Source organism: Equus asinus, chromosome 5 (genome assembly GCF_041296235.1).
Source record: "Equus asinus isolate D_3611 breed Donkey chromosome 5, EquAss-T2T_v2, whole genome shotgun sequence".
Lineage (NCBI taxonomy): Eukaryota > Metazoa > Chordata > Mammalia > Perissodactyla > Equidae > Equus > Equus asinus.
Window position 1 is genome coordinate 90,881,450 of NC_091794.1, and position 9,467 is coordinate 90,890,916.

The 9,467-nt window shown below is 55.7% G+C and overlaps 2 long non-coding RNA genes across 3 annotated transcripts; one reads left to right on the top strand and one right to left on the bottom strand.

The window, feature by feature from the left end:
* The first annotated feature begins 2,774 nt into the window (after nt 1-2,774).
* LOC139045334 (uncharacterized) lies at nt 2,775-6,901 on the top strand. Of its 2 annotated transcripts, none has more exons than XR_011503509.1 (4): nt 2,775-3,218; nt 4,448-4,536; nt 5,787-5,887; nt 6,549-6,901. It is a non-coding gene; the product is annotated as an uncharacterized lncRNA (long non-coding RNA). The 2 variants fall into 2 exon arrangements; XR_011503510.1 differs by having other exon boundaries at nt 2,937-3,218; nt 6,290-6,901.
* LOC106829077 (uncharacterized) lies at nt 4,413-7,749 on the bottom strand. The gene is made up of 5 exons (XR_011503508.1): nt 7,554-7,749; nt 6,525-6,798; nt 6,269-6,419; nt 5,476-5,533; nt 4,413-4,607 (listed from the first exon to the last, which is right to left on the bottom strand). It is a non-coding gene; the product is annotated as an uncharacterized lncRNA (long non-coding RNA).
* Between the last annotated feature and the right edge of the window lie 1,718 nt (nt 7,750-9,467).

Here is a 9,467-nt window from a genome sequence, read left to right on the forward strand (position 1 = left end):
GCGGAGGCCGGCAGGGCCTTGGGGCCTGGATCGAGAAAGGCCTTCGCAGCGTTAGGTTCTTTGCTGCAAGCCCACGCTGGTACTTCAGCCAAGAAGGGCATTTCCAGGAGGGCGACGGTGGCAAGCAACAGAAACCTTAGTGGACCAAGTTTATTTAAAGAAAAAAATGGGGTTGTGATGTTTCTTGGCTGACGTTAAGTGAAAAGTCCAGGGGTTTCTGGCTTCTTGGTTGGACCTGGGAATCAAATTTTTCAGTGATCTCTTTCTCTCTTTCTCCACCTTTCTCTCGCCTTCCCCCTCCCTGGTTAGGTCAGCAGTGAGCCGGAGGCCGGTGGAGCTGGGCCTGTGGCCAGCACCAAAAGAGGCCTAACGGAGCTAGATGGCGCACCCCACAGCACGGACTTATCCTGGCACAGGGGCGTCTTTGAGGGGCTTTGGGCACGGGAGTTAGAGGGCCGGGTTTGGCTTTTGGGAAGGAAGAGACCAAACCCTGGGACCCCTAGGAAGGCTGGTGAGGTCGTCCCGGAGAAGCGGACAAGCGGATTCCAGAGGTGGTGTTGACCTTCAGGGCTGGTCGGCTTTTCTCCGGGATCCAGATTTCTCCATGGATTTTGTCTGCTCTTTGTCACATCCCCAAGCCACTGGAAAAGTGAGGAGCGGACAGGCATGGACAGCGAGCTCCCATCCACACCTGGGGAAACTGAAGCCCAGAGATATCAAATGACCTTCCTGAGGCCACAGAGTGGTCAGGGATTAGACCAAGTGCCATTTTTTTTCCTACTCTAAGTGGAGGCTGTTGAGAGGGGCTTGGGCCCCAGTGTGGGTGAGCTGTTGCTTCTCGTGAAGATCCATGTGACGAGGTCCCCAGGAAACAGCAGCGAATGGGGATTGGGGCAGAAGTCACGAGAGGAGGGGGTTGGCCATGTCTCCAGTCTTGAATCCTCGTCAAGAGGACACCAAGGGGCCACGGCTGTGTGTCCTGAGGACCAGCCAGGGGGACACTGCCACCCTCCCCTGCCCCCAGCCCTGGCACCGAGCCAAGGAGCGGGCTTCGATGTATGGCAGGTTTGTGCTCTGTGGCTGGGCGCCCGGAGGGGCTGGCCCGAGGAACAGGAAATAGCTGGGTTTGGGGAAGTCGCGTGGCTTGGCCAAGCCAAGCCAGCCCGCAATGTGCTGGGCAGCCCTTGCTGCGGCCCTATCAATGCCCCATTTGAGGCTCACACAGGAGTCCTTTGACAGGGCTGGCTTTGCACCCACTGAGAGGGCCTATTTGAGCTGGATGCTCGGAAAGGGTTGGGCTGGGCAGGTGAGGGCCGCCGGGACCGTCTCGCCCTTCGAGGGAAGGAGAGTTGGCCAAATCGAGCCCAGGTCACCAAGCCAGAGCACCTCAGTTCCCCAGGACTGTGATGGTAGCAGGAACGGTCCCCCATAATTGAGTGGACCCTGCATGCATCCTCTCTGTGCCCCATGCTGCAGGCGCTGTGTGATGATTATTCCTGAGGCTCAGTGTGGGCAAGCCTCTTGCCTATAGTCATGATCCATTGAGGGGCAGAGCTGGGGTTGACTCTAACAGGCCTGACTGGAGCCTGAGCTTGTCCCTCTGGTCCTCTCTGGCCCACCTTGTGCACCTCACAAGGCGAACAGAGTGAGGGCATCATTCGAGAACCTTGGAAAGCCCTTAAGATAAGGCCTGAGTTGTAACCGTTGCTGTGTGCCTGGTGGGAGGACAGGCCCGGCTCAGAGCCTGGCACTGCTTGTGATGGAGGACGGCATCCACTGTGGGTCCTAGACCAAGGCTGATGGGGAAGTGGTGCAGGCGAGGCATGCTGGGGGCGTGAACTCAGCAGTGGCCATGCGGCAGGGACTCAGGAGGCATTTGGGAAGAAGGACCTGCAGGGCCTGGACATCAAAGTGAGGGAAAGGGAGGGTCCAGGCTGGCGCCCAGGTTTGGAGAGCATTTGGGATGGTGGTGCCCAGGTTTGGAGAGCATTTGGGATGGTGGTGCCCAGGTTTGGAGAGCATTTGGGATGGTGGTGCCCAGGTTTGGAGAGCATTTGGGATGGTGGTGCCCAGCTCTGAGCTGAGGACACAGGACGCGGGATGGAAGAGGGTGTGCTGAGTTTTGGGGGTGTTGCATTTGAGCTAGCTCGGGGGGACACAGGATGGGAAGAGCTGTGGAACTCAGGACGCAGCTGTGTCTATAGGTCTGGAGGTCAGGAGAGAGAGGAGGAAGGTGGTTGGGATATGAGTGTCATCTGTGGATGTGTGGGTGAGATGTCCTGTGGGTGGGACGTCAGCCAGGTTCCTGGAGGTGCTAACCCGTCCGCTGGTCACGAGGCTGGCCCGTGGCCTCCTGTACACGGCCCCAGATGAAGACGCCTCCTCGCCCTGTCCAGCCTCTGGCTTCCAGCCTGCTTGACCCCTTGTAGGGCCTGAGAGCAAGACAGCACGGTGAGGCGTGCCAGCCCCAAGAGACACCTCATACACAGAGGCTGCGGCCGGAAGGGGCCAAGGACAGGATGGGCGACCCAGTCATACAGCAACATCTGGGGGCGGGCGGGTGAGTCCACCCACTGTGCAGGTGAGGAAAAGTTGCCCCGAGCTGGTGGGCATGCTGTCCCACTTTGCAGAACCTCTGCCTGACTTCTGGGGAGACCAGAGATTCATGTCCAATCAAGCATCCTGGGAACGCCTCCAATTTGCCATGAAATAGTTGTAAGTGTCAAGAAAAGCAGTTTCCAGGTTAAGGGAAGTCGAGGGGAAGACCCATCCTTGGGTTTCTGGGTGGCATCAGGCTATAAGAAGCAGCTACCGTGGGTCTCTGCAGCCACAGGCCCCTGCCCGCTACCCGCCCGGACGGGCTCCCCTGGGGCCAGTGCTCAGTGCCAGCCTCTCTCCTGGGCCTCCAGAAGGACGCCTCCCTAATCAGCTGCCAAGAGTGTTGCGATGGGCAGCAGGCTGGCAGGGCCGGCCGGCCGGCCACAGGGAGCCACAGCCCGAAATAAACAGTCTCTCTGGGAAAGTTCTGCTGCCACCTCAGAGGCCCAGGTGGTTCAGGAGGACCCTGGCCTTGCAGCTTCCTCTGCTCCATACGCCGGGGAACCGTCCAGGCCGGGGGACAGCACAGGCAAAGGTCTGGAGACGCGACCACACGGCAGAGGGAGACTCCAGCCTGGGTGCCGCCGTCTCACCTCTGACAGCTCACAACGTGCAACGCTGTGAGTACGTCCAGCCTTGACCTTGACAGGGCCATGCTGCTGAACCTTTGTATGTCGGTGGAGCTGGAATCCTTTCAGAGGGCTGGGGAAGAGCGGCGGTGTTCTAATGCACTTCAGCTGGGGCGATGGAGGAACGAGGGACACGCCAGGGACATCCCTGGGCACCTGCCCAGCTCCTCTGCCCTGGGGAGATGATGTCAGGGACCTCAGGGCTCGTGTGGGAAGGGAGGTGTAAACGTCTCTGCGGTTGGCCATCCTTCTGAAGGCTGTGGGTAGAAGGGCCTGGACACTGACGGTCCTTGGTTGCCCGTAGTCACTCCGTGAGTCAGACGGGGCCAGGCCTTGCTTCCAGGTCGCCGACTTCCACAGGGTGCTTTCCCACCAGCCTTCATCGCTGACGGCACCACAAAGGGAGGGGCCTGGAGACTAAATTAGGAGAGTGACCACCGGGCTGTAGTTTTGATATGTTAATTAGCACCTGGTCCTTCTCTTACGGACCCTGAAGCCACTTTCTTCAAATTGAGAAATGCTGTGTTTCCTTGTCAATCCCCTCCCCTCCCCCACCCTCCCTGGTTCTACCCCATGTATACCACCTGCGGGGGCAGAATTCCAGATGGCCCTCAGTGACCCGTGACCCTGATCAGTCTCTCCCCTTGAATATGGGCAGAGCCTGTGAATCTGATGGGACAGTCATTCCTGTGATTAGGTTATGTCACAGGGTACCGTTGGCTTTAAGCAAGGGAAATCATCCTGGGTGAGCCTGACCTGATCAGGTGACCCCTTACAGGGGCTGGGCTCTTCCTGAAGAGAGGGACTCGGTATGGCAGCGATTTGAAGCCTGAGAGGGCCTTGGAGGGGGCAGATGACAAGGAACTGTGGTGGCGTCTAGGAGCTGAGAGTGGCCCTGGTCAATCAAAGGGACTGGGGCAAGGGGGAGCCTCAGTGTGACAGCCTCTGGGCACTGAATTCTGCCAACCATCACGTGAGCCTGAAAGAGGATCCGGGCTCCAGAAAGGGATGCAGCCCGGCTGAAGTGGTGGTTGCAGCCTTGTGAGGCCCTGAGCAGAGAGCCCAGCTTAGTTGTGCTCAGACTTCTGATCGACAGAAACTGAGGTCAGACGTCTATGCTGTTTTAGGTCACTAAATTTGTGGTCATTTGTTACACAGCAATCAGAAACAAATACACCACTCCTTCCCAATTTGGCGGAATTTTATTTTTCTCTCCTAAGCTTCTAAGCGGCAGCAGCAGCAAGAATCCTGAAAATCTGCAGACCTGGTCTGTGTGGCTCCAGAGTTTTGAAGCTGAAGGATGAAACGGGTGAGCTGACCACTGTTGACACATCTTCATCTGCTCTTCTCAGCTCTCCAGAGGCTCAGTTCGGAGGCTGGCTGGGGGATTATATTAAATTCAGGGCTCAGATCTTTGAGAGGGAAGGAGACAAATTGAAATGCCACTGGGGGCTGGAACCGGGCTGGTAAGGGGCTGAAACCCGTGTGTCATAAAGGATGGTTGTAGGAAGCGAGGATGTTTTCATAAGGGAAGAGTGGACTCAGTGGGGGCATGACCATGATCTTCCGGTCGCTGAGCATGGATCACCAGGAGACCTGCTCGCTCTCAGAGCCAGATGGAACCCTCGGGGGGTCAGAGGGCTCCCCGTCCGAGAGGCGCTCTGACATAGGCTGGACAGCAGCTTTCCCGAGACAGGAGAGAACTTGTGCTGCTTCTGGAAGGTTGGATGTGACCGGTGGTTGAGTTACATCAGAGCCACCTAGAGAGCTTAGAAATACGGATCCGCCAGCTCTGGGGTGGAGCCTAGGAATCTGCATTTTTCTTTGGAAAAACCTAAAACCAAACTTTGTCGACAATTTAGAGATAACTGAAGGAAGTACAAAATAAGGAATAACTTGCAAACACATCAAGGTGAGGCGTCTGCTCAGAGCCCGCAGCTCCCAGCTGGCTCCGGGGTCCTGTTCGGACCCTCCCTTCCTTGCCCTCACCTGCCCCGCCTGTCAGGGGCCTGCTCTCCCTGACCCCCGGGAGGGCCCCAAACACGTCCTGGTCTTGGACCCCCACCCTTGCGAAAGCTTTGCCTTAGCTTCTCCTAAGTTGCCCCCAAAATAGACCCTGAGACAGAGACTTGCACAGGAAGTTTCTTTGGGGAGGTGGTCTCAGGAAAGACAGAGGTCCCGGGAAAGAGGGGAAGTGAGACAGAGGAGGGATAAAAGCCAGTAAAAAATGCATAAATAAAAGGGTCACCTCTGTGGGGCTCACTGCTGCTTGATCCCCCGCTGCCCTCCTCACTGTCAGTGTGCAGCTGTAGGGAAAGCCACAGGTGGGCTGCAGGGCCATGGGGCGGGCATCCGCCAGGTCCACTAGGGTTCCCAGCGCTAAACCCAGGCCTGCCCCCTGCCGCCCCCCAGTGCCCACTCCCTCTTCCAGCATGATTGACACTGGGAGCCACTCCCCAGGGAAAGCTCCACCAGCTGCCCCTGGGGGCGTGGGCTCACCCTCTGGCCCCAAGGACGCATCCAACGCGGTGGCCTCTGTATTTTTAACACCCTCTCCAGGTGAGCACAAGGGGTGGCCACGCTGGATTTCCTGTTTTAGATGACCTTTGAGTTTCCTGCAGAGCCTGACATTCAAGGTTTCATGTTTCCCCTAAAACAAGGTGAGTCACTGTTTATCGAGCACAAACTCAGATAAGGTGCCTGCGCCAAGGGCAGCATCGGAGGCGCTCATGGTCTCGTAGGGGAGAGTCACCCAAACCAGTAAGGAAAATCTGAAACAGAATCTGCTGCAATTAAGGGGAAAAATGTGCTATGAGGAGGGAGTGACTCATTCTGTGGCAGAGAAGAGAGAGGGATGGGGGGGTAGAGGGGGAGGCAGAGAGACAGGCAATGGCCTGGGGAAGGTGGCGAGAAAGAGCCTGAGGAGTCTGAAATGCCCAGCTGAGTTTGACTTTTCATCTAGAGGTGATGTAGGGCCAATGGGAGCTTTCTTTTTCTCTTGGGAAGAGTGACAGAGAGTGTCACTGCTCCTGAATACCCACCTCCTCCCCCTGGGCTGCTAGGCAGAGTCGGCCGTGTGCTCCTCGTCTGAGGCTGTTCGGAGAGACACATGCTGTCTCTCTCTTGACCGTGTGGCTGACCCAGGACTTGGAAATGGCAGGACAGCAGCGTGCAGGCAGCCTTGGGGAGGGCCTGTGCAGGGAGGCACCTGTCTAGCCCGGGTCTGCATCACCAGAGAGAAACAATCCCCGTGTTAAGCCATTGTGATCTGAGGGCTTGTTTGTTACTGCAACTCACCTATCCTGTCCTGACCGATACAAGAAGGTGCTGGAGAAACAATAAACACGGATGCAGCATTCAATACACCTCATCCTCCTCCATCCTGTGATATTGGTGTTGAGATCCCGACTTTACAGACATGGGACAGGACAGCAGCCAAGTGAAGGATTCACCTGAAGTCAGCTGGCAGGTGACAGAAGAGGGACTCAAACTCCGCTCTGTCTGGTTGCGGGGGTTTTTCATTTCACGAGTTTCCTCCCTGTCTGCATGCAAGCCCCTGGCGGAATGTGAGCTAATTTGGGGGGGAAGGGGTATGTGGATGAAAAAGTTAAATTTAATTAACTTTGAATTTATTTGAAGGCACATTGTAATAAATATATAAACTGTACATCAAACCAGTGATTTCACGGCTATTATTTCGTAGGAGGAGGAGAAATTTTTTCAAAAAGTGCGTTGATTTAGAGTGAATTGAAGAGAAGGATTAAATTGATAACAGTAAAGCTGTAGGTGGATCCAGCAAAACCGTGATGACGGTGGGCGAAGGATGAAGGGGGCACCCGGCCCTAGACCAGGTGGCACCTCTCGTCCCAGGAGCGCGAGCTCACCAGGTCTGCTCTTGAGGAAAAGACTGGGCGGGGGGCACAGGGGCGGGCGCTGTGTGCCTTCCGCTGAACCACGCTCTGCTCACGGCCGCTCACTTTATCACAAACGCTCTCTCTTGGATAAAACACTAAAGGCTTTAAGTTTCTGGAAACCTGAGGTGTGTGAAAACAAGGCCAGGGAACAGCGGGAACCCTTCATGGCGGCCGGTCCCAATCGAAGAAGGCCCCTCCACGCATTTTTTTCTCGGACCCATACCGGACGCACTGTTCCCGATTTTGATTCCCTGGGAAAAATGTTTCACATCTTACAAACACAAATATTTATTTTCTTTCCTCAAGGTATAGGCTGAACCTCCAGCTCCGCTCCCCCCGCAGCCCGCGCTCCCGCTGTGGAATGTTCTTTAACCCCCTTTTTGGGTCCCCATCTCTGTTCCTGAAAGCTTACCTGTGGCATATTTCTGGAGCTCCGCTGGTGAGGGGGAAGTGACACAGAAAAGGCGCCTGTGTTCCTCCAACGAGGCCACAGAACCGCCATTCAGAGCCGGAGCTGAAAGGGCTGTTTCACGGGCCCAGCTGCAGCCCCTGCCAAGAGGGCTTTGTCCCTGAGCTCCGGACGCAGCCCTGTCCATCGGGGAGAGAGCGGTGGGGGGCGGGGAGGGGACTCCAGCTCACGTCCTCCTCGTCCACCACCAGCGGGACCCCAGGCTGACCCCTGTCGGTTAACATGGAAATGGAAGCGGATCATCATTAGTTCCTTCTTTTAATTCATTTCTTCATTTGCTCACCAGATGCCGTGTGCCAGGAAGCATGTGTGGTCCTAGGGATACAGTGATGATTGAGATGGGCAATGCCCCCGCTTGGAGGGAGCTGGCATCCTCTGGGGGGTCGGTGGGGGGGGGGTAACACTTTTTTTTTTTTTTTGAGGAAGATTAGCCCTGAGCTAACATCTGCCACCAATCCTCCTCTTTTTGGTGAGGAAGACTGGCCCTGAGCTAATATCCGTGCCCATCTTCCTCTACTTTATATGTGGGACGCCTACCACAGCATGGCTTGCCAAGCAGTGCCATGTCCGCACCCGGGATTGAAACCTGTGAACTCTGGCCACCGAAGCGGAACGTGCGAACTTAACCGCTGCGCCACTGGGCCAGCCCCCGGGGTAGCACATTTATAACACAATTTTGGGAAATGGTAAGCACCACGGTGCCCATGCCATACAGCAGCTCTGGAGAAGAAACTTTGACTTACAGGTCATAGAGAGAAAAGAAAGCAGCAGCTTCAGCTGGTTTGGGAATTATACACATAAATGAAACTGAAATGGGAGAAGTCAGAGAGAAAGGCTTTTTGCCTCCTTGTTCTCTAAAACTGGGGCAAAGGGGAAGAGGCCTGAGTTCCAGGCTTGGCTCTGCCCCTAAACCGGCTGGACAGCTTTAGGCAAGTCATGTACCTCTCTGGGCCTCAGTGTCCTCTCTGACAAATGGGCTAAGGTCCTTGGATCTGCTGGCCTCACCGGTTTGTTGGGAGAAGGAAGGTGACACGGTGATGGAGTGAGGGACTGCCACGTCACGTGTGGAGGGACTGTTACCTTTATTGTTGAAGATTGTGAGAATGCTGGTTGGGTCTGCTGTGTCCAGCAATCACTTTTTAAAAACTGTCCATGTGACGGGCCTGGTGGTGTAGTGGTTAAGTTTGCGTGCTCTGCTTTGGCAGCCCAGAGTTGGCGGACCTACACGCTGCTCATCAAACTACATTGTGGAGGCGTCCCACACACAAAATAGAGGAAGATGGGCACAGACATTAGCTCAGGGCCAATCTTCCTCACCACAAAAGAAAAACAAAAAATGCTGCATGTACATTTCTCTTTATTGAGGAATAATCTACACAGAGAGAAGTGTTAGTGATTACACCCCCTGGAAGGATGATTGTCCTTCAACCCCTACAGCTACCTCTGTCCTCTCGTAGCCTCCTCCCAGTGAGGCAGGCAAGCTGAGAGCCACCATTTCCTTGTCATTCTGCGTGATGTCAAGCTGAGGCTCAGAGATGTTAAGTCAGCGGCTCCAGGTCACACAGCCAGTGAGCAGCAGAAGTACATTTGAACCTGGGTCTTTCAGGCGGCCAAGCCCATGCTCTTTCTGCTCCCATCAACGACTAGACCTGGATGCAGTGGCAGGGACCAGTCCTGGTGATGGTCCTTTATTCACAAGCCTTTATTGTTGCCTTCTCTGTGCAGAGCCTGGGCTGGCCTGGGTACAGAGATGAATCAATCAGAGCTCCCCGCTTGTGGGTGAGACAGACAATGCCCAGAAGCACAGGGAGGGGGCCTATCCCAGGGGGCTGGGGGAGAGGTGGGCATGCAGAAGGT